This window comes from Nerophis ophidion, linkage group LG28, assembly GCF_033978795.1.
Source record: "Nerophis ophidion isolate RoL-2023_Sa linkage group LG28, RoL_Noph_v1.0, whole genome shotgun sequence".
In the NCBI taxonomy this organism is placed as follows: Eukaryota; Metazoa; Chordata; class Actinopteri; order Syngnathiformes; family Syngnathidae; genus Nerophis; species Nerophis ophidion.
Window position 1 is genome coordinate 1,787,613 of NC_084638.1, and position 25,005 is coordinate 1,812,617.

General features: G+C 38.0%; 1 long non-coding RNA gene across 1 annotated transcript; it reads left to right on the top strand.

Annotated features, from left to right (window-relative positions):
• The first annotated feature begins 13,240 nt into the window (after positions 1-13,240).
• Positions 13,241-19,596, top strand: LOC133545199 (uncharacterized). Its single transcript, XR_009804754.1, has 3 exons — positions 13,241-13,385; positions 18,118-19,293; positions 19,336-19,596. It is a non-coding gene; the product is annotated as an uncharacterized LOC133545199 (long non-coding RNA).
• The last annotated feature ends 5,409 nt before the right edge of the window (positions 19,597-25,005 follow it).

Genomic DNA, 25,005 nt, shown 5'->3' on the forward strand with positions numbered 1-25,005 from the left:
GGTGGTGTTATTAAATGGGTGTGGAATTGTTTGTCAAAAGTTACAGTGGTGTTAAGTGGGTGTGGACTTGTTTGGTTCTCAAATTTTACGGTGGTATTAAATATATGGATAATTGGTTGTCAAATGTCGCGGTGGTCTTATCAAATAGGTGTGGAATTATTTGGTTGTCACTGGGGTGTAACGGTACGTCTATTTGTATTGAACTGTTTCGGTACGGGATTTCGGTTTGGTTCGGAGGTGAACTGAACGACACGGACATATAAGTAGCGCATCGCACGTTGTGTAAACAATGCACACCGAGGCACCATGAATTCATTTACGTGGACCCCGACTTAAACAAGTTGAGAAACGTATTCGGGTGATGAATGGAATATGTACTGTATTGTGCAATCTACTAATAAAAGTTTCAATCGATCAAAAAAACAACACACAGCATGCTAGCAACGACTGGTAGATAGACTGACCACACCTCCACTTTTCACGGGATAAGTCCTCTTTGCGGAGCTGTCCAGGTGGAGTTTCTTAAATGCCTCAAATGTCCGGCATTTTAAGTTATGGTTGCGTGTATTTTCAATGTACGTTCAGGGTTAAAGGGGCTAAAAACAAAAAAGTGGTGCATGCAGCGTTAACATTGGTGAGGGCGGGCCAGAGACAGAGTGAGAGAGTTATGATAAACGCGCATGCGTCGCCAGGCTCTGCTTTTTACACATACATTTATCACTTTTTGTTATCTATAGCAGGGGTGTCAAAAGTGTGCCTCGGAGGCCATTTGCGGAACACAGCTAATGTTTTAAAGGCCCATGGCACATTCTAAAAATACTATTAAAATAAACATAAACAAAAGTGAAATAAAAAAGCTTAAAGGCTAAATGTAATTTAGAAAAAGTTGCAATGTTGACTAATAAAACAAAGCTGTTTTTTTTTCTTTCAAACTGTCATTGCTCAAAACATAATATTGAATAAAAATTAATATTATGAATTATTGACCTATCCAAGTTTCCGATTTACTTCACATCAAATATTCCACAAAGAAAAATATTTTTGGTGGAAGATTTATCAAATGTGTTAAATCAAAAAATTTATATTTTGTTGTTTTCTTACTGTACCGAAAATGAACCGAACTCTGACCTCTGAACCGAGGTATGTACCGAACCAACATTTTTGTGTAGCGTTACACCCCTAGTTGTCACATGTTATGGTTGTATTAAATGGGTGTGTAATTGTTTGGTTGTCACATGTTACGGTGGTTTATTAAATGGGTGTGTAATTGATTGGTTGTCAAATGTTACGGTGGTTTATTAAATGGGTGTGTAATTGATTGGTTCTCAAATGTTACGGTGGTTTATTAAATACGTGGATAAATGTTTGGTTGTCACAAGTGGTATTATTAAATGAGTGTCTTTGTTCAGCAGGACCGATAATCAGCATTTTCGTTTCCTTAGCGATGAGTTGCAATACGTTAGCGGACATCCATTGTTTAATTTCATTAAGACACGCCTCCAGCTGACTACAATCCGGCGTGTTGGTCAGCTTTGGGGGCATATAGAGTTGGGTGTCATGATCATAACAGTGAAAGCTAACACGTATGACGTCACCTAGCGGCAGCATGTAGATGCTGAAGAGTGCAGGGCCAAGGACCGAACCCTGGGGAACTCCACACGTTACCTTAACATAGTCCGAGGTCACACTGTTGTGGGAGACGCACTGCACCCTGTCAGTAAGATAAGAGTTAAACCAAGACAGGGCTAAGTCTGACATACCAATTCGTGTTTTGATACGCTCTAATAAAATATTGTGATCGACTATCGAAAGCAGCGCTAAGATCGAGGAGCAGCAACATAGATGACGCATCAGAATCTATCGTTAGCAATAAATCATTAGTCATTTTTGCGAGGGCTGTCTTAGTAGAGTGATTTGCCCTGAAACTGGATTGAAAGGTTTCACATAGATTTTTAGACGCTAAGTGTTCATTTAACTGCTTGGCAACAATTTTTTCGAGGATTTTCGAAATAAAGGGAAGGTGAGACACCGGTCGGTAGTTTACCATGAGGTCAGGATCGAGGTTAGGTCTTTTAAGGAGAGGATGAATAACCGCTTTTTTGAATGCTAGGGGAACAGTGCCCGAGGAAAGTGATAAGTTTATAATATTTAGCACTGATGGACCTAATAATACAAAGAAGTCCTTAAAAAGTTTCCCAGGAAGTGGGTCAAATAAACATGTTTATTTTATTCCATTTACACGTAACAATTCTTCTGTTATTTCATCAAAACGAGAGAAACTATTTTGGATATTTGCAGTATCCGCCGTATATAGTCGTATCTGTGTTAATAGAACCTAGTTGTAGCTGGGACGCATTGTCTTTAATCTCCTTTCTAATAAGTTCAATTTTCTTATTAAAGAACTTCATAAAGTCATCTGCCGAATGGGTGGAGCTACTGGAAGGAGTCCCTTGTTGGGTTAGCGATGCTACTGTACTAAACAAAAATTTGGGATCGTTTTTATTAAGGCGGATGAGATTGGAGTAATTAGTTTTAGCTAAGGTAAGCATGCATTTATAAGTTATTAAACTATCACTCCATGCTTGATGGTGCACCTCAAGTTTAGTCGTGCGCCATTTGCGTTCCAGCTTTCTACATAAGAATTTCTGAGCTCTAATTTCTTCTGTAAACCATGGCGTACGCCTTTTTGGAGCCTTTTTTTAACTTCAGCGGTGCTATACTATCAATGGTTTCGCGCAGGGCGTGGTTAAAGTTGTTAGTGAGGTTATCAATAGAGCCCACATACTTTGGGAATGGTGCCATTACCGAGGGCAGTGGGCCAGCAAGAGTTGTCGCAGCAGCATTAATGTTGCGGCTGCTATAGCAGTTATTATTATTATTAGCTTGCCGAACATGAGTCTGAACCTCGAATTTTATAAGGTAATGATCGGACATTACTTTAGTGGAGTATCATAACTTTGGAAACGGTGATACCTCTGACAAGCACTAGGTATATCGTATTACCGCTGTGATGCGTCGGTCCATTTATTATTTGTGTAAGTCCACAGCTATCGATTATAGTCTGGAGCGCCACGCACGCTGGGTCCGATGGGGTATTCATATGGGTATTAAAGTCCCCCATTATGATTATATTATCGGCGTGCGTCACTAGATCAGCAACAAACTCTGAGAACTCACTGATAAAGTCCAAATAGGGCCCTCGGGGGCGGTAGATAACAGCCAGGCACAGAGGCAGTGGTGTGGCAGACCTCATAGAAAGCACCTCAAACGATTTATATTTATTATTTAAGTTAGGACTAAAATTAAAGTTTTCGTTGTATATTAGTGCGCCCCCCTCCTTTTAAGGGGACGGGCAATATGCGCATTCGTATAGTTAGGAGGAGATGCCTCATTTATTGCAAAAACGTTGTCTGGTTTAAGCCAGGTTTCGCTAAGACCGATGACGTTAAGATTGTTGTCTCTAATGACCTCATTAACTAATAACGTTTTGGGAGACAATGATCTGATGTCTAGAAAGCCCATATTATAGGTAGTGGGCTGTTTTAAGGAGTTGTTGATAAAATTATCCGTAGTAGCAATATTATTAATGTTGCGTTTATTATGCGCAGTGTACTTAAAATAGCTACGACCATATCTAGGAATTGATATGACGGGAATTTTCAGATTGTCTACTTGGTGCCGCGTTAAACTGAACTCATCATAATTTGCCACCTCAGTAGAACGCATTTCTAACTCTGACGTAGTCATAGCAGAAAAACCATTATGTGAGTTGTTTATTATTCTAAGAAAATTGCTATGTGCACAGGGTTTATCCAGCCTGGCGCTGGCTAATTCTAATTTAACTGACTCCATACCCAGGCTAGCAGGCTCTGCAATTGCTTGTGACCGGGCTTGCACTAGTGCAGTTAGTCAAATGTGGCTCAATGCGAAATCTATGTTCCAAGACAAGAGGATAGCGCCTTCCTCAGCAAGCCAGGTTTGCCCCAGAAAGAGGGCCAATTATCAATAAACGTAAGTCCCTGTTGTCTACAGAAGCTATCCAGCCACTTGTTAAGAGAGACTAATCTGCTATATCTCTCATCATTGCCTCTCCCAGGCAGGGGGCCAGAAACAATTACTCGATGCCTGGACATCTTTCTAGCGAGATTATGTTTCTCTTTGTAATCTCTGATTGTCTCATCCTAACGTCATTGGAGCAAACGTGTATATCTATGTTCGCATAACTAGTGGTGCGGTTAGCCTGTCGTACGTGTTTACTAGGCCTGTTGCGATTCAGCTCCTTAAGATTAGCTTCAATGTCAGGTGCTCTGACCCCGGGAATACACTTAATTGTGGCTGGTTTGCTAAGCTTTATGTTTCGGGTGATGTAGTCCCCTATGACTAAAGTGTGGTGCCCGGTAGACTGGGGTGTAGGACTAACTAAAGGGCTAAATCTATTATGCGTCTCAACCGGTACACCGTAGCATGTAGGCCGCTTAGGGCTGCTACAAGCTGGGCTAGTTAGCTCGCTACAGCTAACGCTAGCAGATGTGTCCGCAACATCTAAAGTTACGAAATTACACTGCTCTAACTGGCGGACACGGCTCTCTAGCATAGCCAACCTATCCATGAGTAAAGTGCACGAAGTGCAGGAAGCCATACTCACAGAACTTTCTGTCGCCGAGTGGAGTGCCAGCTGTCTTCGGGAAGTGGTGGTCACGGTGGCGGGGGAGTAGCTTCCTTCAGACCGGTGCTGCATTTCTCCGCTAGCTTCGTTAGCTTAGTCGCTAGCTAGCTGAGGGCGGAGTGGTGAGACAGAGATCGGGTGATTTGCAAGTTAAATTGAACTATTAAATATGTTTGAGAAGTTGTAAATAAATCTGCAAAACAGTTAAAAGCACACAGAACGATACTTAGCTTTTTTGCAACAAAAGCAGTCAGCGAGCAGTCATTCACGTTGATAAAACATTGTCCTTTACAATTATAAAAGCTTTTTTTTTCAAATCTACTACTTTGCTTGCATGTCAGCAGACTGTGGTGCATCCTGCTAAAATCCTTTGTATTGAATGAATACAGAATCGCGTTGAATCGAAAAAAATCGATATATTATCGAATCGTGACTCCAAGAATCGATATTGAATCGAATCGTGGGACACCCAAAGACTCTCAGCCCTAATATATATACATATAAATATATAAATACATACATCCTCTCTTCTCTTAGGCGGTCCATCGTATCGAAGATGACGTAGCTTCCATTTTGTTGCTCTGGTGGGTGGCTATCGTTGCTGGCGACGATGCCACTCCATATGACTATGAAGTCCAATCCTGGAACCACACGTCCTGACACAATGGGGACATGTCAGGCCTGGATCAGGGGGCTGGGATGATTTTGGAATTGCAGGGTGGTGTCTTCGCCTCCGCTGATCCCTCCGTTGTTGATTCCGACACTCCTCCAGGAACATGACCTCGTCATGCAACAGCGAACGCCAGAGCGATCAATTAGCTGCAGCTGTCTGAAGTTGCAGGGGTTTGATGTTGCAGCTCTTCAATATCCCTTTCAGTTGGTCTTTGTACCGCAGCTTTTGTCCTCCGGGCTTTCTGCTGGCTGAAAGGAGCTGACCATAAAGCAACTGACGAGGCAATCGGTGTCCTGGCATCCGGATGGTGTGACCAACCCACCGGAGTTGTCGCTGTGCCAGGGTAGCCTCTATGCTTATGGACTCAGTGTGCTGTAAGATGTCCGTATGAGGAACTTGGTCCTGCCATGTGATGCCAAGAATGCGTTGGAGACATCTGATGTTAAATGCATCAAGGCAGCGGATGTGTCTGCGGTATATCGTCCAGGCTTCTGACCCATACAGCAGAGTTGAAACAAACACCGCCCTGTAGACTGACTCTTTCGTTGAGTTCGAAGGTGGTTGTTTTCAAACACCCGAGAGCGCAGTCTTCCAAAGGCAGAGGAGGCTGAGTTGATATGAGCCTGGATGTCATCATCGATCTGGTATGTTGGTGTCAGAGTACTGCCGAGGTAGCAAAACTACTCAACGAGCTTGAGGAGTGTGCCGCTGATGGTAAAGACAGTGTGTAGGGATGGGGTCCTCTCCTGGATGAGAACCTCTGTTTTCTGGGTGTTGATCACCAGACCTAGTGAGCGGTAGACTGATGACATGGTGTCTAGTGCATGCTGCATGGCATCAGGAGTGTGGGCGAGGAGTGCGTAGCTGTCTGCATATTGCAGCTTCTGGATGTTGGTGCCTGCCATCTTCGTCTTTGCCTGTAGGCGCCGGATGTTGAATAGGCTCCAAACCAGGTGAAACTCGATGGCGACACCACTCTCCTTTGTGATGGACTGGCAGAGCAGGAGTGTGGCTGCCGCCAGGAAAATATTAAAGATTGCTGGGGCCAGTACACACCCCTGCTTCTGTGTCTCTTGGAGGATGCCTTCTGTTGGAAATGTAAGGCGAAAAAGCATAATTTTCGTAAGTACCTTGCCGGACACTGAGAGAAGGGAGATGCCACGAATATATCCACAAGATGATATATATATATATATATATATATATATATATATATATATACACATATACAAACCCATTTCCATATGAGTTGTGAAATTGTGTTAGATGTAAATATAAACAGAATACAATGATTTGCAAATCCTTTTCAAGCCATATTCAGTTGAATATGCTACAAAGACAACATATTTCATGTTCAAACTCATAAACATTTTTTTTTTTTGCAAATAATCATTAACTTTAGAATTTGATGCCAGCAACACGTTACAAAGAAGTTGGGAAAGGTGGCAATAAATAATGATAAAGTTGAGGAGTGCTCATCAAACACTTATTTGGAACATCTCACAGGTGTGCAGGCTAATTAGGAACAGGTGGGTGCCATGATTGGGTATAAAGGCAGCTTCCATGGAATGCTAAGCAATTCACAAACAAGGACGGGGTGAGGGTCACCACTTTGTAAGCAAATTGTCGAAAAGTTTTAGAACAACAATTCTCAACGAGCTATTTCAAGGAATTTAGGGATTTTACCATCTACGGTCCGTAAAATCATCAAAAAGTTCAGAGAATCTGGAAAAATCACTGCATGTAAGTGATGATATTATGGACTTTCGATTCCCTCAGGCGGTATGCACCAAAAATCGACTTCAGTGTGTAAAGGATATCACCACATGGGCTCAGGAACACTTCATAAAACCACTGTCAGTAACTACAGTTGGTCGCTACATCTGTAAGTGCAAGTTAAAGCTCTACTATGCAAAGCAAAACCCATTTATCAACAATATCCTGAAACGCCGCCGGCTTGGCTGGGCCCACGCTCATCTAAGATGGACTGATGCAAAGTGGAAAAGTGTTCTGTGGTCTGACGAGTCTTCAATATCGATTCTTGGGGTCACAATTTGATAATAAATCGATTTTTTTCGATTCAATGCGATTCTCGATTCAAAAACGATATTTTTCTAATTGAAAAGGATTGTGTATTCATTCAATACATAGATTTCAGCAGGATCTACCCCAGTCTGCTCACATGCTGGCAGAGTAGTAGATTTTTTTTAAAGCTTTTATAATTGTAAAGGACAATGTTTTATCAACTTGCAATAATGTAAATTTGTTTGAGCTAGTAAAAGAACCAAAAATATGACTTATTTTATCTTTGTGAAAACATTGGACACAGTGTGTTGTCCAGCTTATGAGATGCCATGCAAGTGTAAGCCACTGTGACACTATTGTTCTTTTTGATTATTTTTATAAATGTCTAATGATAATGTCAATGTATATGTATATGTATATATATATGTATATGTATATATATATATGTATATATATATATATATATATATATATGTATGTATAAATGGGGGGTGGGAGGACGTTGTTTACATATTTGGTGTATAAATATTAAATGCATGTTTGGTGTATAAATATTAAATACATGTTTAGTGTATGAATATTAAATACATGTTTAGTGTATAAATATTAAATAAATGTTTAGTGTATAAATATTAAATACATGCTTGGTGTATAAATATTAAATACATGCTTGGTGTATGAATATTAAATACATGTTTAGTGTATGAATATTAAATACATGTTTAGTGTATGAATATTAAATACATGTTTACAGTGGACTTCTGCCGCAACTGCACACATAAAGAAATTCACTATTTCCAAGTGTGCCTTATTTAGAGAATAATAAATATATAAACGATAAATGGGTTGTACTTGTATAGCACTTTTCTACCTTCAAGGTACTCAAAGCGCTTTGACACTACTTCCACATTCACACACTGATGGAGGGAGCTGCCATGCAAGGCGCCAACCAGCACCCATCAGGAGCAAGGGTGAAGTGTCTTGCTCAGGACACAACGGACGTGACGAGGTTGGTATTAGGTGGGATTTGAACCAGTGACATCGGGTTGCGCACGGCCACTCTTCCACTGCGCCACGCCGTCCCTAATTAAAATATTATTTAGTGTCCCAGACTTCCAATTGGTCCTTTACATATTTAGTGTATAAATATTTATTAAACAACTGTTTAATATAATAATAATAAATACTTGCTTAGTTTATAAATATTAAATACCTGTCCATCCATCCATCCATTTTCTACCGCTTATTCCCTTTCGGGGTCGCGGGGGACACTGGCGCCTATCTCAGCTACAATCGGGCGGAAGGCGGGGTACACCCTGGACAAGTCGCCACCTCATCGCAGGGCCAACACAGATAGACAACATTCACACTCACATTCACACACTAGGGCCAATTTAGTGTTGCCAATCAACCTATCCCCAAGTGCATGTCTTTGGAAGTGGGAGGAAGCCGGAGTACCCGGAGGGAACCCACGCATTCACGGGTAGAACATGCAAACTCCACACAGAAAGATCCCGGGCCTGGGATTGAACCCAGGACTGCAGGACCTTCGTATTGTGAGGCAGACGCACTAATTAAATACCTGTTTAGTCTATAAATATTAAATACATGTTTAGTGTATAAATATTAAATATATGTTTAGTATATTATTAAATATATTTTTAGTATATTATTATTAAATATATGTTCAGTGTATGAATATTAAATACATGTTTAGTGCATAAATATTAAATACCAGTTTACTGCATATATATTAAATACATGTTTGGCATATAAATTAAGTGTATGTTTAATGTATAATTATTTGTAACATTTTTGGTTTATGAATATCCAATTCATGTTTAGTGTATGAATGACCAGATTTATGAAGAGGGAATGTGCGCCCTCCTGTGGACTTCTGCAGCAATTGAACACATAAACAAATGTATTATTTCCAAGTGTGCCTTATTTAGAGAATAATAAATACATGTTTACTGTATGAATGTTAAAAAATGTGATTAGTAAATGAATATTAAATGTGTTTAGTATATGATTATTAAATACATGTTCAGTGTATGAATATTAAATACATGTTTAGTGTATTAATATTTAATACATGTTTAGTGTATAAATATTAAACACATGTTTAGTGTATAAATATTAAACACGTTTAGTGTATGAATATTAAATACATGTTTAGTGTATAAATATGAAATACATGTTTAGTGTATGAATATGAAATACATGTTTAGTGTATAAATATGAAATACATGTTTAGTGTATAAATATGAAATACATGTTTAGTGTATGAATATGAAATACATGTTTAGTGTATGAATATGAAATACATGTTTAGTGTATAAATATGAAATACATGTTTAGTGTATGAATATTAAATACATTTTTAGTGTATAAATATTAAATACATGTTTAGTGTATAAATATTAAATACATGTTAATGTATAAATATTTATTAAATACGTTTTTGGTGTATAAATATTAAATATATGTTTGGCATATAAATTAAATATATGTTTAGTGTATAATTATTTAATACATGTTTGGTGGATGAATATCAAATTCCTGTTTAGTGTATGAATGACCAGATTTATGAAGAGGGAATGTGCGCCCTCCAGTGGACTTCTGCCAAAACTGCACACAATAACATTATTTCCGAGAGCGCCTTATTTAGAAAATAATAAATACATGTTTACTGTATGAATATTAAAAAATATGATTAGTATATGAATATTAAATATGTTTTAGTATATGATTAAATACATGTACAGTGTATGAATTCTAAATATATGTTTAGTGTATAAATATTAAATGCATGTTTAGTGTATGAATATTAAATATAAGATTAGTATATAATTAAATATATGTTTAGTACATCCATCCATTTTCTACCGCTTATTCCCTTTTGGGGTCGTGGGGGGCGCTGGCGCCTATCTCAGCTACAATCGGGCGGAAGGTGGGGTACACCCTGGACAAGTCTCCATCTCATCGCAGGGCCAACACAGATAGACAGACAACATTCACACACTAGGGACCATTTAGTGTTGCCAATCAACCTATCCCCAGGTGCATGTCTTTGGAGGTGGGAGGGGCCTATCCCCAGGTGCATGTCTTTGGAGGTGGGAGGGGCCTATCCCCAGGTGCTTGTCTTTGGAGGTGGGAGGGGCCTATCCCCAGGTGCATGTCTTTGGAGGTGGGAGGGGCTTATCCCCAGGTGCATGTCTTTGGAGGTGGGAGGGGCCTATCTCCAGGTGCATGTCTTTGGAGGTGGGAGGGGCCTATCCCCAGGTGCATGTCTTTGGAGGTGGGAGGAAGCCGGAGTACCAGGAGGGAACCCACACATTCACGGGGAGAACATGCAAACTCCACACAGAAATATCCCGTGCCTGGGATTGAACCCAGGACTACTCAGAACCTTTGTATTGTGAGGCAGACGCACTAACCCCTCTCCCACCGTGAAGCCCATGTCTGGTATAGGATTATTAAATTTAATAATGTCTAGTATAGTATTATTAAATACATGTTCAGTGTATGAATATTAAATATATGTTTAGTGTATGAATATTAAAAACATGTTCAGTGTATGAATATTAAATACATGTTTGTGTACAATAAAAACAAAGGAATACTTATATATGCATGTTGAGAATAATACATGAATGAATGCTTCATTTCAGAGAATAAATAATAAAAGTAATAAGTAACAGAATGTGTGACCATTAAATATCTGAATGTGAATAAATGTTGATATTATGCAGTAAAAAGAGAATGTTATTACTAAATGTATGTTTAATTTACATGTTGTACTTTAAAGTTACGTAACAAATAGGTGAATGTAGTGCAATTTAATAATGAGTGTTATTTTCAGCAAGGTACTTGTGTTGTACTTTGATGTACTCCTACTTCCAAGTGACTTTGTCAAGTACTAGTAAAGGAAGAGATGATGCAGTACTTGAAGTCTTTACTTTTGTCCTGAGATGAAGATCAACTTCATGAAGACACCTTATCAATGTCAACATGACCAAAGTAGGAAGAAAGAAGGAAGGGGGCGGAGCCTCTTTCATTTTCTGATGTTAAGTTGGCCCTGTGATGAGATGGCCACTTGTCCAGGGTGTATCCCGCCTTCCGCCCGATTGTAGCTGAGATAGGCACCAGCGCCCCCCGCGACCCCAAAGGGAATAAGCGGTAGGAAATGGATGGATGAATGAAGTTCCTGGTCAAAGCTGTTATACATTATATGCCTTGAGCTCTTACTTTGAAGGCCCTAAGAGCGGAAGTGGTGACACGGTGAGTGCAGCGGAGATGTTTATATATGTCGCCTATACTGTATAAAAGTACAAAATAACAAACACCGAGGGAGGCTCCAGTTTTACACGAGGACCACTTTATTTACTTTCTTTCAAAAACCTCCGCTCCACTCAACCTCTCACCACTTCCGCTCTCAGTGACTTCAAAATAAGAGCGCGAGGCAAATACTGTATTACAGCTTATAACAGGAACTTAACATCACAAAGGGGCAAGCCCATAAAATAGGTTGCATTATTTTGTGGTTTTATACAGTATAGGCGACATATATAAACCATCGGTTACATTTTTTTGTTGTTGTTTTGTGTGTTGTGAGGCTCTGTATTTTTGGGGGGACAGGTTAATATGTTTTTGTTTTAACTGCCTGTGTTGTTTTTGCACTTATCCTGTTATTTGTGTTGAAACGAGGACGTTTCTTTTTGTAGGAGGGGAGGTATGTAACCTATTTTTATGGCCTTGCCTCTTTGTGATGTTAAGTTCCTGTTAGAAGCTCTTCTACAGTATATGCCTTGGAGTCTTATTTTGAAGGCCCGAGGAGCGGAAGTGGTGACAGGTTGAGTGGAGCGGAGGTTTTTGAAAGAAAGTAAATAAAGTGGTCCTAAATAAAGTGTAAAACTGCAGCCTCCCATTTTGTACTTTTATACAGTATAGGCGACATATATAAACTCTCGCTTACAATAACAAAGACGCGGGCTCTAGTTTTACACGAGGACCACTTTATTTCAAACTTGTTTTTTAAATGTTTATTTACAAATTTCAACAATAACAAACAGATGAGAAACAATAATCAAAATAGTTCAAAAACAGTATAAAACATTACAAAAAAATTACAAAAACAGTCCAAACAGCGCCAGGAGATTGTAAATTCAAAGTAACAAAATTAGAATACAAAAATATATATATATATATAATAACCAAGTGCAAATTAATTAAGCCATAGGCTCATTCAGATTCATTAAATAACTTAAATTTGGAACACAGTGTCATCGTTTTCAACTTTATTTCAAACCTTTTTTTTTTATGTTTATTTATAAATTTCCACAATTACAAACAGTAAGTCCAACAACAATGTAAAACATTACAAAACATTATAAAAACAGTCCAAACAGCGCCAGGGCGTTGTAAATTCAAAATAACAAAAATAGAATACAAAGAAATGAATACATAATAAACAAAGTACAAAGCCATAGGCTCATTCAGATTAATCAAATAACTTAAATTTGGAACACAGCATCATCGTTTTTAACTTTATTTCAAACCTGTCTCTGCCTGCGTCACACAAGTGACGTCACTGTTGGAGAGCCATATAGCACACCGTGATTGGTGGATTCCTTCAGCTCCGCCCACAACGCTGTCAAGCACCATTCATATCAAACTCTCACTAACATTCAACTTTCATATTAGCGTGGGAGCCGCAAAATAAGATCTCACGTGTCTGAGACCCTGGTCTAATATATATATAGATGTGTCAGAAGTGCTACTGACACTTTGATCATGTTTGCTTTTCCTGTCTTTCAAATCACTTCCTGTCCTGCTGCTCTTATTTTCTTACTGTTTCCTGTTTGCTCTCTGTCTTTTGTGGCACCTTTACTCTCTGCTCCGTGTCTGCACACCTGTTCCTCGTTTAATTAGTTGTATTTAGTTCCACCTGAGTCCCTCCTTCACTGCTTCATCATTATTCTTTTTTGACGGATGTGGATCGGACGGGTTTTATTCGCAGTGAGTAAAACTTTGCTCTTTTACACTGGCGTTCTATTGTTTGTCTTGATGCTTCTACTGTGTGCTTTATTGCTGCTTGAAAATTGTTTGATTCGCACTGCACGTGCACATGTGTTAGGAACACAACATGTAGAAACACACATTTAGTGACAAACATGCACATGTTAGGAACACAACATGTAGAAACACACGTTTAGTGACAAACATGCACATGTGTTAGGAACACAACATGTAGAAACACACATTTAGTGACAAACATGCACATGTTAGGAACACAACATGTAGAAACACACATTTAGTGACAAACATGCACATGTTAGGAACACAACATGTAGAAACAAGACACATTTAGTTGCTGACAAGCTGTCAGTCACCATGGCTCTCAACTGCTGGCTAAGAGAGTCAAGGTGTGGCTGAGTGTTTGCTACAGGTGAACACACCTGCCCTCACTGATTAGTGTTTGCTACAGGTGAACACACCTGCCCTCACTGATTAATGTTTGCTACAGGTGAACACACCTGCCCTCACTGATTAATGTTTGCTACAGGTGAACACACCTGCCCTCACTGATTAGTGTTTGCTACAGGTGAACACACCTGCCCTCACTGATTTGGTCCAACTATGGTTGTCAAAAGCTGGGTGTTTAGAAGGACATTTCAAAGTTGGGATCTCCAAGCTCAAAAGTACGCTGTGAATACTTTTACACTTGTGATGCTTTGTTTAAGGTGTATTTACATAAAGTTGTCAGCTCTCCATGCATCACCAAACATCTGCAGAGATGTTGGTGCTGGCTTTCTTCTTCTTGTTGTTGTTGTTCACCTTTGACATTTTGGGGTTTAAATAAATGTTAAAGTGTTAAACTGCATGTTTTGCCGTCGTTGGTTTGAAAGTCCAGTTTACAATGCTTACATGACCTTTACCCAGGGCGGGGTGTGATAGTTGCTGCTTTTTGGTGTGTGTGTGTGTGTGTGTGTGGGCTTTATAGATTTCGATATTTATTAGTAGGGGTGTGGAAAAAAAATCAATTCGAATTAGAATCACGATTTTCATATTGTGCAATTCAGAATCAATTCTCATTTTAAGAAAAATCTACTAAAAGAAGAAAAAAATATATTTTTTAAATGAATCAACCCAACAAACCACTACACAGCAATACCATAACAATGCAATCCAATTCCAAAAGCAAAGCTGAGCCAGCAACACTCAGAACTGCAATAAACAGAACAATTGAGAGGAGACACAAACACCACACAGAACAAAACAAAAGTAGTGAAACAAAAATGATTAACAGTATAAATATTATGATTTCAGCAAAGCAGTGATTAAAAATCCCTCATTGATTTTATCATTAGACATTTATAAAAATAATAAAAAAGAACAATAGTGTCACAGTGGCTTACACTTGCATGGCATCTCATAAGCTGGACAACACAATCCAATGTTGTCCAATGTTTGCACAAAGATAAAATAAGTCATATTTTTGGTACGTTTAACAGTTCAAACAAATTTACATTATTGCAATCAGTTGATAAAACATTGTCCTTTACAATTATAAAAGCTTTTTTTTTAAATCTACTACTCTGCTAGCATGTCAGCAGACTGGGGTAGATCCTGCTGAAATCTATGTATTGAATGAATACACAATCCTTTTCAATTGGAAAAATATTGTTGTGAATTCAGAATCGCGTTGAATAGAAAAATTTGAATTATAATCGAATTGCGACCCTAAATCGATATTGAATCGTGGGACACCCAAAGTCAATGTTCTTTTGGTTTATTTTGTGGACTGTGTGGTTGGTAGAGTGACCGTGCCAGCAACCTGTGGATACCTCCAATCCACTTTATTTACCGTATATAGCACATTTAAACAAAATGTTTCCAAAGTGCGGCACAACAATATTACAAACAACATTCGAATACTATCTTAAGCTCCACCAATGACTAAATAAAAATGAATAATAATAAATATATACATAGAATAGAATGTACTTTATTGATCCTTGGGGGAAATTCAACACCACAGTTCGCTCACAATGATATATATATATAATATATATATATAATATATATATATATATATATATATATATATATATATATATATATATATAATTATCATCATAGTTTGTGAGCGAACTGTGGTGTTGAATATCCCCCAAGGATCAATAAAGTACATTCTATTCTATGTATATATTTTCCCACTAAAGGAATAAATGTTTTGCTATGTCCTCATTTTCAATACAATGCAACTGTAAAAAATGTTCATAACATCGGAGGCTAGCAATTTGTGTTTTGTGCTAGTGTGCTTACAATTATGCTTCATAAAACTTTCTGAATTGTAAACTTAAAGGATTATATTTTTTGACCACACAACTCACGTAGTGTTAAAAGCCAAAGAATAAAAATGGGTCTTAAGACGAGACTTAAAACACTCCACATCGGGAGCAGTTTGAGTATGGAGGGCCACAGTGTTCCACAGCTTAGGGCCGACCACAGAGAAGGTCCTGTCTCCCCTAGTTTTAATTCCTGGTTCAATTCCCACCTTCTATTGACCTCGTCATGTACGTTGTGTCCTGAGCAAGACGCTTCACTCTTGTTCCTGACGGTCGTCGACAAGGCTAATGTTGGTTTGGCGTTGGTAGTCTGAGGCCAATGTTCAAGTACCAATAATTGTCACACACTAGGTGTGGCAAAATTATCTGCATTTGACTCCTCACCCTGGATCACTTCCTGGGAGGTGAGGGGAGCAGTGAGCAGCAGTGGTGGCTGAGCTCGGGAATAAATTTGGGTGATTAAACCCCCAATTACAAGCCTTGATTCTGAGTGCCAAGCAGGGGAGTAATGGCTCCCATTTTTATAGTCTTTGGTATGACTCAGGCGGGGTTTGAACTCAAAACCTACCCATCTCAGGGCGGACTAATTGGTTTGGCGTTGGTCGTGTGCGACGCCAATGTTTATGTATGTTGCGTTTTATGCTCTTTTACAGGCCTGACATGTATGTATTTATGCTCGTATACAGTCCCGGCATGTATGTATTGTTTATGCTCGTATACAGGCGCGGCCTGTATGTATTATTCATGGTCATTTATAGGCGCGGCATGTATGTATTATTCATGGTCATTTACAGGCCCGACATGTATGTATTGTTTATGGTCATTTACAGGCCCCGGCATGTATGAATGTGTGTATTGTTTATGCTCATTTACATGCTTGACATGTATTGTTGATGCTCATTGACAGGCTTGACATGTTTGTATGTCATGTCAAGCATGTCAATAAGCATTAACAACACATACATGCATGTGGAGTCTGTCAATGAGCATTAACAATACATACATGCATACGTGTGGAGCATGTCAATGAGCATTTATAATACATACGTGTGGAGCCTGTCAATGAGCATTTATAATACATATGTGTGGTGCATGTCAATGAGCATTTATAATACATACGTGTGGAGCATGTCAATGAGCATTTATAATACATATGTGTGGTGCATGTCAATGAGCATTTATAATACATACGTGTGGAGCCTGTCAATGAGTATTAACAATACATACATGTGGAGCATGTCAATGAGTATTAACAATACATAGGCTGAGATAAAGATACATTTCATGAAGGCATCTTGTGAATGTCAACATAGATAGATAGTACTTTATTGATTCCTTCAGGAAAATTAAAATTCCAGCAGCAGTGTACAGAGTTGAGATCAATTTAAATAAAAGTAAATAATGGGGGTTTAAATGGAAACACAATAGAGAAATATTAAAATAAGAATAGAAAATAAAAAGCAACAATGGGGGGGGAAAAAATATATATAGATAACAGTAAAATAAGAATATAACAAGACAAAGTAGGCAGTAGTGACCATGTTATGAAAACGTAATGCACATGACCAAAGTAGGGTTAGAGAAAGAAAGAAGGGTGGGCGTAGCATTCTCATTTTGTGATGTTAAGTTGGTCCTGTGATGAGGTGGTGACTTGTCCAGGGTGTACACCGCCTTCCGGCCTGATTGTAGCTGAGATAGGTATCCGTGACCCCAAAGGAAATAAGTGGTAGGAAATGGATGGATGAATGAAGGTGGGGCTGAGTGTTTGCTACAGGTGAACACACCTGCCCTCACTGATTTGGCCCTACTATGGTTGTCAAAAGCTGGGTGTTGGGACATTTCAAAGTTGTGATCTCCAAGCTGAAAAGTACGCTGTGAATATTTTTGCACTTGTAATGCTTTATGTAAGATGTATTTACAAAAGGTTCTTAGCTCTCCATGCATCACCAAACATCTGCAGAGATGTTGGTGCTGGCTTTCTTCTTGTTCATCTTTTGACATTTTGGGGTTTAAATAAATGTTGTGCCATCCTTGGTTTGAAAGTCTGGTTTACAATAGTTACATTACCTTCACCGGGGGGGGGGGTGATAGTTGCTGCTTGTGTGTGTGTGTGTGGCCGGCCAATGTTAGATGTATTGGGTATCTGGGGAAATAAGAGGTTGGCATCACTAACATAGCCCTGTGCTGGTTTACGTCCTCCATCAACAACGGAACCTTCTCTGTGAACAGAGCCAAACATTCCTCCCGCTGTGCCAACCTCACCTGTGGGGTCCCTAGGGCTCAATACTGGGTTCCATCCTGTTCTCCATCTACATGCTCTCCCTCAGCCAAGTCATTCATCGCCTAAAAATTTCCTTTCATTTCTACACTGATGATACTAAATCTATCTTCCACTCAAGACAGACGATCCATCTGGACTGGACCATTTGAAGGACTGCTTGCAGGACATAAAAGAGTGGATGTCAAAATTTCCTGCAGCTCAATGACAGAGTGAAATTCTTCTGTTCGGGAACTCCAACCCCCCAACTGTGCACAATAGCCAAGATCAAGTATGTCCTCTCCCCCAGTGACTTAGAGGGTCGTGTTCATGCTCATCTTCTGCAGACTGGACTAATGGAATGCCCTCTATGCTGGGGTCACTGACAAGACCATATATAGCATGCAGTTGGTACAAAATGCTGGTGACAGGCACAAAAAGGAGGGAACACATTTCTCCCATCCTCTCCTCCCTTCACTGGCTCCTGGTGAAGCACAGAGTGAAATTTAAGATCCTTACGTATGTCTTCAAAGCGCTCCGTGGTCTTACCCCAGCTTACATCAAACATCTCCTGGACCAACCTATCAGCTCCAGGCTTGGTCGTTGCCTCAGATCTGACAACCAGATGACCTTGAAGGTCTCACAGTCAAACCTAGTGACAAAGAGAGACTGTGCATTTTCAATGACGGTACCTGGCCTATGGAATAAGCTCCCCCTGAAAGTCAAGTCCGCCACCACTCTGGACACTTTTAGAGCACAGCTTAAAACTCACCTCTTTGCCGCAAATGACTTGATTTGTGTTCATGTGTCTTAAATGTTTGTTCTAAATTCCTTTTGTGTCCCTGTTTTTTTTTTTGTTTCTCCACTCAGGCTGCACCCCAGGCTGATGTAATGGTTCCTTGTGTGGGTGCAATAATTGAAAATAACTAAACTTTTTTTTGTTTCTTCAAGGTCAATTTTGTGGAGTCTGGTCTACAATACAAAGTCTATGTATATTTTCTTTTTTTTTTATCTTTTTTTTTATCTTCAAGGTAAATTTTGGGGGTCTAGTCATCTACAATACGTCAAAATGTATTTCATTTGTCATGTTTTTTGTTATCTACAAGGTCAATTTTAAGGAGTCTGTTCATCTACAGTGCAAGGTAAATTTGTATTTTGTCATGGTTTTTAACTACAAGGTCAGTATGTAATCAACTTGTGTCACTGTTTTTGTTTCCTCATGGTTTTTGATATCTACAATACAAGGTAAATGTATTTTTTTGTAATGGTTTTTATCTTAGAAGTCAATTTTGTGGGGTCTAGTCATCTACAATACAGGGTCAGTATGTATTTAACCTGTGTTATGGTTTTTAACTACAAGGTCAGTATGTATTTAACCTGTGTCACTGTGTTTCCTCATGGTTTGTGATATCTACAATACAAGGTCAATATGTATTTCATTTGTCATGGTTTTTGTTATCTACAAGGTCAATTTTAAGGAGTCTGTTCATCTACAATACAAGGTAAATTTGTATTTTATTTGTCATGGTTTTTAACTACAAGGTCAGTATGTATTTAACTTGTGTCACTGTTTTTGTTTCCTCATGGTTTTTGATATCTACAATACAAGGTCGATATGTATTTTGTGTCCATGGTTTTTGTCAACTACAAGGTCAATTTTGGGGGGGAAGGGGAGTCTGACGAATAAAATACATATTTACCTTGTATTGTAGATGACCAGACTCCCCTTCCCCCCCAAAATTGACCTTGTAGTTAACAAAAACCATGAGGACACAAATAAAATACATATTGACCTTGTATTGTAGATATCAAAAACAATGACACAAAACCCCCCACAAATTAACCTTGTCAACAAAAACTTTGACGAATAAAATACATATTTACCTCGTATTGTAGATGACCAAAGTTTTTAACTACAAGGTCAATTTGTGGGGGTTTTGTGTCATTGTTTTTGTTTCCTCATGGTTTTTGATATCTACAATACAAGGTAAATGTATTTTTTTTGTAATGGTTTTTATCTTCAAAGTGAATTTGTGGGGTCTAGTCATCTACAATACAGGGTCGGTATGTATTTAACCTGTGTCACTGTTTTTGTTTCCTCATGGTTTGTGATATCTACAATACAAGGTCAATATGTATTTCATTTGTCAAGGTTATTGTTATCTACAAGGTCAATTTTAAGGAGTCTCATCAACAATACAAGGTAAATTTGTATTTTAACTACACGGTCAGTCTGTATATTGTGTCATTGTTTTTGTTTCCTCATGGTTTTTGATATCTACAATACAAGGTCAATGTATATTTTATTTGTGTCATGGTTTCTATTAACGTCAATTTTGGGGGGTGTCTGGTCATCTATAATACAAGGTCAATAAGTATTTTTTTTTTTTTTGTCATGGTTTTTAACTTCAAGGTCAATTATGTGGGGTTTGGTCATCTGCAATACAAGGTCAATATGTAATTTGTCATGTTTTTTGTTATCTACAAGGTCAATTTTAAAGAGTCTGATCATCTACAATACAAGGTAAATTTGTATTTTTTGTTCTCATGGTTTTTGTTACTACAAAGTTGGTATGTATTTTGGGCCTTTTTTTTGTTTCCTCATGGTTTTTGATATCTACAATCCAAGGTTAATATGTATTTCATTTGTCATGGTTTTTATCTATTAGATCAAGTTTAAAAAGTCAGGTCATCTACAATACAAGGTAAAAATTTGTATTTTATTTGTCCTCATGGTTTTTGTTACAAGGTCGGTATGTATTTTGGGCCTTTTTTTTGTTTTGTTTCCTCATGGTTTTTGATATCTACAATACAAGGTTAATATGTATTTTATTTGTCATGGTTTTTGTTATTTATTAGGTCAATTTTAAGAAGTCAGGTCGTCTACAATACAAGGTAAATTTGTTTTAGTGTCCATTGATTTTGTCTACAAGGTCAATTTGGGGGGTTTTGGTCATATACAATAAAAGGTCAGTATGTATTTAATTTGTTTTTGTTTCCTCATGTTTTTGATATCTACGTCTATGTATTTTGTGTCGTCATGGTTTCTTTTAACTACAAGGTCAATTTTGGGGGTCTGATCATCTACAATCAAAGTTCGATTTGTATTTAGATAGTGTCCTTTTTTTATCTTAAAGGTCACTTTTGCGGGTCTGGTCATCTACAATACAAGGTCAATATGTATTTTAATTTGTTTTTAATCTTCAAGGTCAATTTAATTTTGGGGGTTTGATCATCTACAATACAAGGTCAATATGTATTTCCTTTTTGTCATGGTTTTTGTTATCTACAAGGTCAATTTGAAGGACTCTGGTCTTCTACAATACAAGGTAAATATGTATATTTGTGTCCTGGTTTTTAATAACTACAGGGGAAATTTTGGGGGGTTTGGTTATCTACAATACAGGTTAGTATGTAATTTGTGTCTTTATTGTTTTGGTTAATGGTTTTTGTTATCTACAATACAAGGTCAGTATGTATTTTGTGTCATGGTTTTTGTTATCTACAAGGTCAATTTTAGGAGTCTCGTCATCGACAATACATGGTAAATATGTATTTTGTGCCATCATGGTTTTTGATATCTACAAGGTCAATTTAAAGGGTCTTGTCATCAACAATGTATGGTAAATATGTATTTAATTTGTGTCATGGTTTTTGATATCTACAAGGTCAATTATAAGGGTTTCTTCATCAACAATACATGGTAAATATGTATTTTGTGCCATCATGGTTTTTGATATCTACAAGGTCAATTATAAGGGTTTCGTCATCAATACCTGGTAAATATGTATTTGTGTCCTCATGGTTTTTTGATACCAACAAGGTCAATTTTAGGGGTCTTGTCATTGACAATACATGGTAAATATATATTTAATTTGTGTCCTCATGGTTTTTAATATCTACAAGGTCAATTTTAGGGGTCTTGTCAGACAATACATGGTAAATATGTATTTAATTTGTGTCATTATGGTTTTTGATATCTACAAGGTCAATTTTATGGGTCTCGTCATCGACAATACATTGTAAATATGTATTTAATTTGTGCCATCATGGTTTTTGATATCTACAAGGTCAATTTTAAGGGTCTTGTCATCAACAATGCATGGTAAATATGTATTTAATTTGTTTTATGGTTTTTGATATCTACAAGGTCAATTTTAAGGGTTTCGTCATCGACAATACCTGGTAAATATGTATTTGTGTCCTCGTGGTTTTTGATACCTACAAGGTCAATTTTAGGGGTCTTGTCATTGACAATACATGGTAAATATGTATTTAATTTGTGTCCTCGTGGTTTTTGATATCTACAAGATCAATTTTGGGGGTCTTGTCATCGACAATACATGGTAAATATGTATTTAATTTGTGTCATGGTTTTTATCTACAAGGTCAATTTTAGGGGTCTTGTCATTGACAATACGTGGTAAATATGTATTTAATTTGTGTCCTCGTGGTTTTTGATATCTACAAGGTCAATTTTGGGGGTCTTGTCATCGACAATACATGGTAAATATGTATTTAATTTGTGTCATGGTTTTTATCTACAAGGTCAATTTTAGGGGTCTTGTCATCGAAAATACATGGTAAATATGTATTTGTGTCATCATGGTTTTTGATATCTACAAGATCAATTTTAGGGGTCTTATCGACAATACATGGTAAATATGTATTTAATTTGTCATGGTTTTTGATATCTACAAGGTCAATTTTAGGGGTCTTGTCATTGACAATACGTGGTAAATATGTATTTAATTTGTGTCATCATGGTTTTTGATATCTACAAGGTCAATTTTAAGGAGTCTGTTCATCGACAATACATGGGAAATATGTATTTTGTGTCATGGTTTTTGATATCTACAAGGTCAATTTTAGGGGTCTTGTCATTGACAATACATGGTAAATATGTATTTAATTTGTGTCACCATGGTTTTTGATATCTACAAGGTCAATTTTAGGGGTCTTGTCATTGACAATACATGGGAAATATGTATTTTGTGTCATGGTTTTTGATATCTACAAGGTCAATTTTAGGGGTCTTGTCATTGACAATACATGGTAAATATGTATTTAATTTGTGTCATGGTTTTTGATATCTACAAGGTCAATTTTGGGGTCTGGTTATCTACAATACAAAGTCAATATGTATTTAATTTGTGTCCTCATGGTGTTTGTTTCCTCAGTTTTTGATATCGATAAGGTCAAAATTGGTTTATTCCGCTATGCAATGCAAAACTCTTACCTAATGTTGTCCATGTATTCATTCATGTGACTCATTTCTCATTCTTACACCCTGCAGCGCTACAACAGTACACAAGTCTTACACAATGTGTTATGGGTCACGTTCCTGCTTCTCCTCCTGCTGTGCGGACTGAGTGCATGGCGGAGCACATCAATAGGTGTTCCCTCTCCGCTGCGGGTGTGCCTCTGCAAGAGATCTGCAATCAACACACCTGCCGGTGATGAGCAACCAGGCTTCATAAGCCAGCGCGTCTTAAGATCCGGTGCCAGAACGTAGTTTCTCCTACCAGTAAAGTAAGCCAACACATCTCCAGCTTTCTTGCTCCCTGTGTTCCCTTCCTGTCGAGTTGACGGTCTTTCGTGTTGTGTCGTCCTCCAGCTTCCTCTTCGTCTACCTGGACCCACTTTGGATTCCCTCTTGCCTCCCTGGACCAAGACCTCGCTCCTGCCTTCTGACGTCCAAGCCTTTTTCTTCTTTTGGACTTCCACCTCTATCTCAACACGCACACTCAACACCCTCTGGTGACCACGCTCAGATAATACTTACACATAGTCACACTCCATCTCTTTAAGGTAATCACACACTGCACTCACATACTGAGTTGTCAATAAACACGCTGGCAGCTAACATCATCGTCTCTCTGCAGTCTTCTTTTCCCGCTGTTCTGTCACACAATCTTACTTATTTTGTCATTCATTTGTTCATCCACGTTATCATTCTTACACCATGCACCGCAACAACACTATAGTATAGGTGTAATATGATCAAACTTTCTTGTTAAAAGTATAGCAGCTGCATTTTGTACCAACTAATATTTTAATGCTAGACAAAAGGAGGCCTGAAAAAAATAGATAACAGTAATGTAGAGAGATGTAAATAACGCATGAATAATGATCTCAGCGTCTCTAGTGGACAAAATAGGGACATATTTCAGCGAGATTACGGAGGTGAAAGAAGGCTGTTTTGCACTCCTAATGTGACTGAAACGAAAGAGTTGTGTTGAAGATAATATCCAGATTCTTTTATCTAGTAGCTTTGTGTAATTGGTTGTCAATCTGTTATGGTGGTGTTATTAAATGGGTGTGGAATTGTTTGTCAAAAGTTACAGTGGTGTTAAATGGGTGTGGAATTGTATGGTTGTCAAATGTTATGGTGGTATTAGATGTTTGGTTGTCAAATGTTATGGTGGTATTAGATGTTTGGTTGTCAAATGTTATGGTGGTATTAGATGTTTGGTTGTCAAATGTTATAGTGGTATCAGATGTTTGGTTGTCAAATGTTATGGTGGTATCAGATGTTTGGTTGTCAAATGTTATGGTGGTATTAGATGTTTGGTTGTCAAATGTAATGGTGGTATTAGATGTTTGGTTGTCAAATGTTATGGTGGTATCAGATGTTTGGTTGTCAAATGTTATGGTGGTATTAGATGTTTGGTTGTCAAATGTTATGGTGGTATCAGATGTTTGGTTGTCAAATGTTATGGTGGTATTAGATGTTTGGTTGTCAAATGTTATGGTGGTATCAGATGTTTGGTTGTCAAATGTTATGGTGGTATTAGATGTTTGGTTGTCAAATGTTATGGTGGTATCAGATGTTTGGTTGTCAAATGTTATGGTGGTATCAGATGTTTGGTTGTCAAATGTTATGGTGGTATTAGATGTTTGGTTGTCAAATGTTATGGTGGTATCAGATGTTTGGTTGTCAAATGTTATGGTGGTATTAGATGTTTGGTTGTCAAATGTTATGGTGGTATTAGATGTTTGGTTGTCAAATGTTATGGTGGTATTAGAT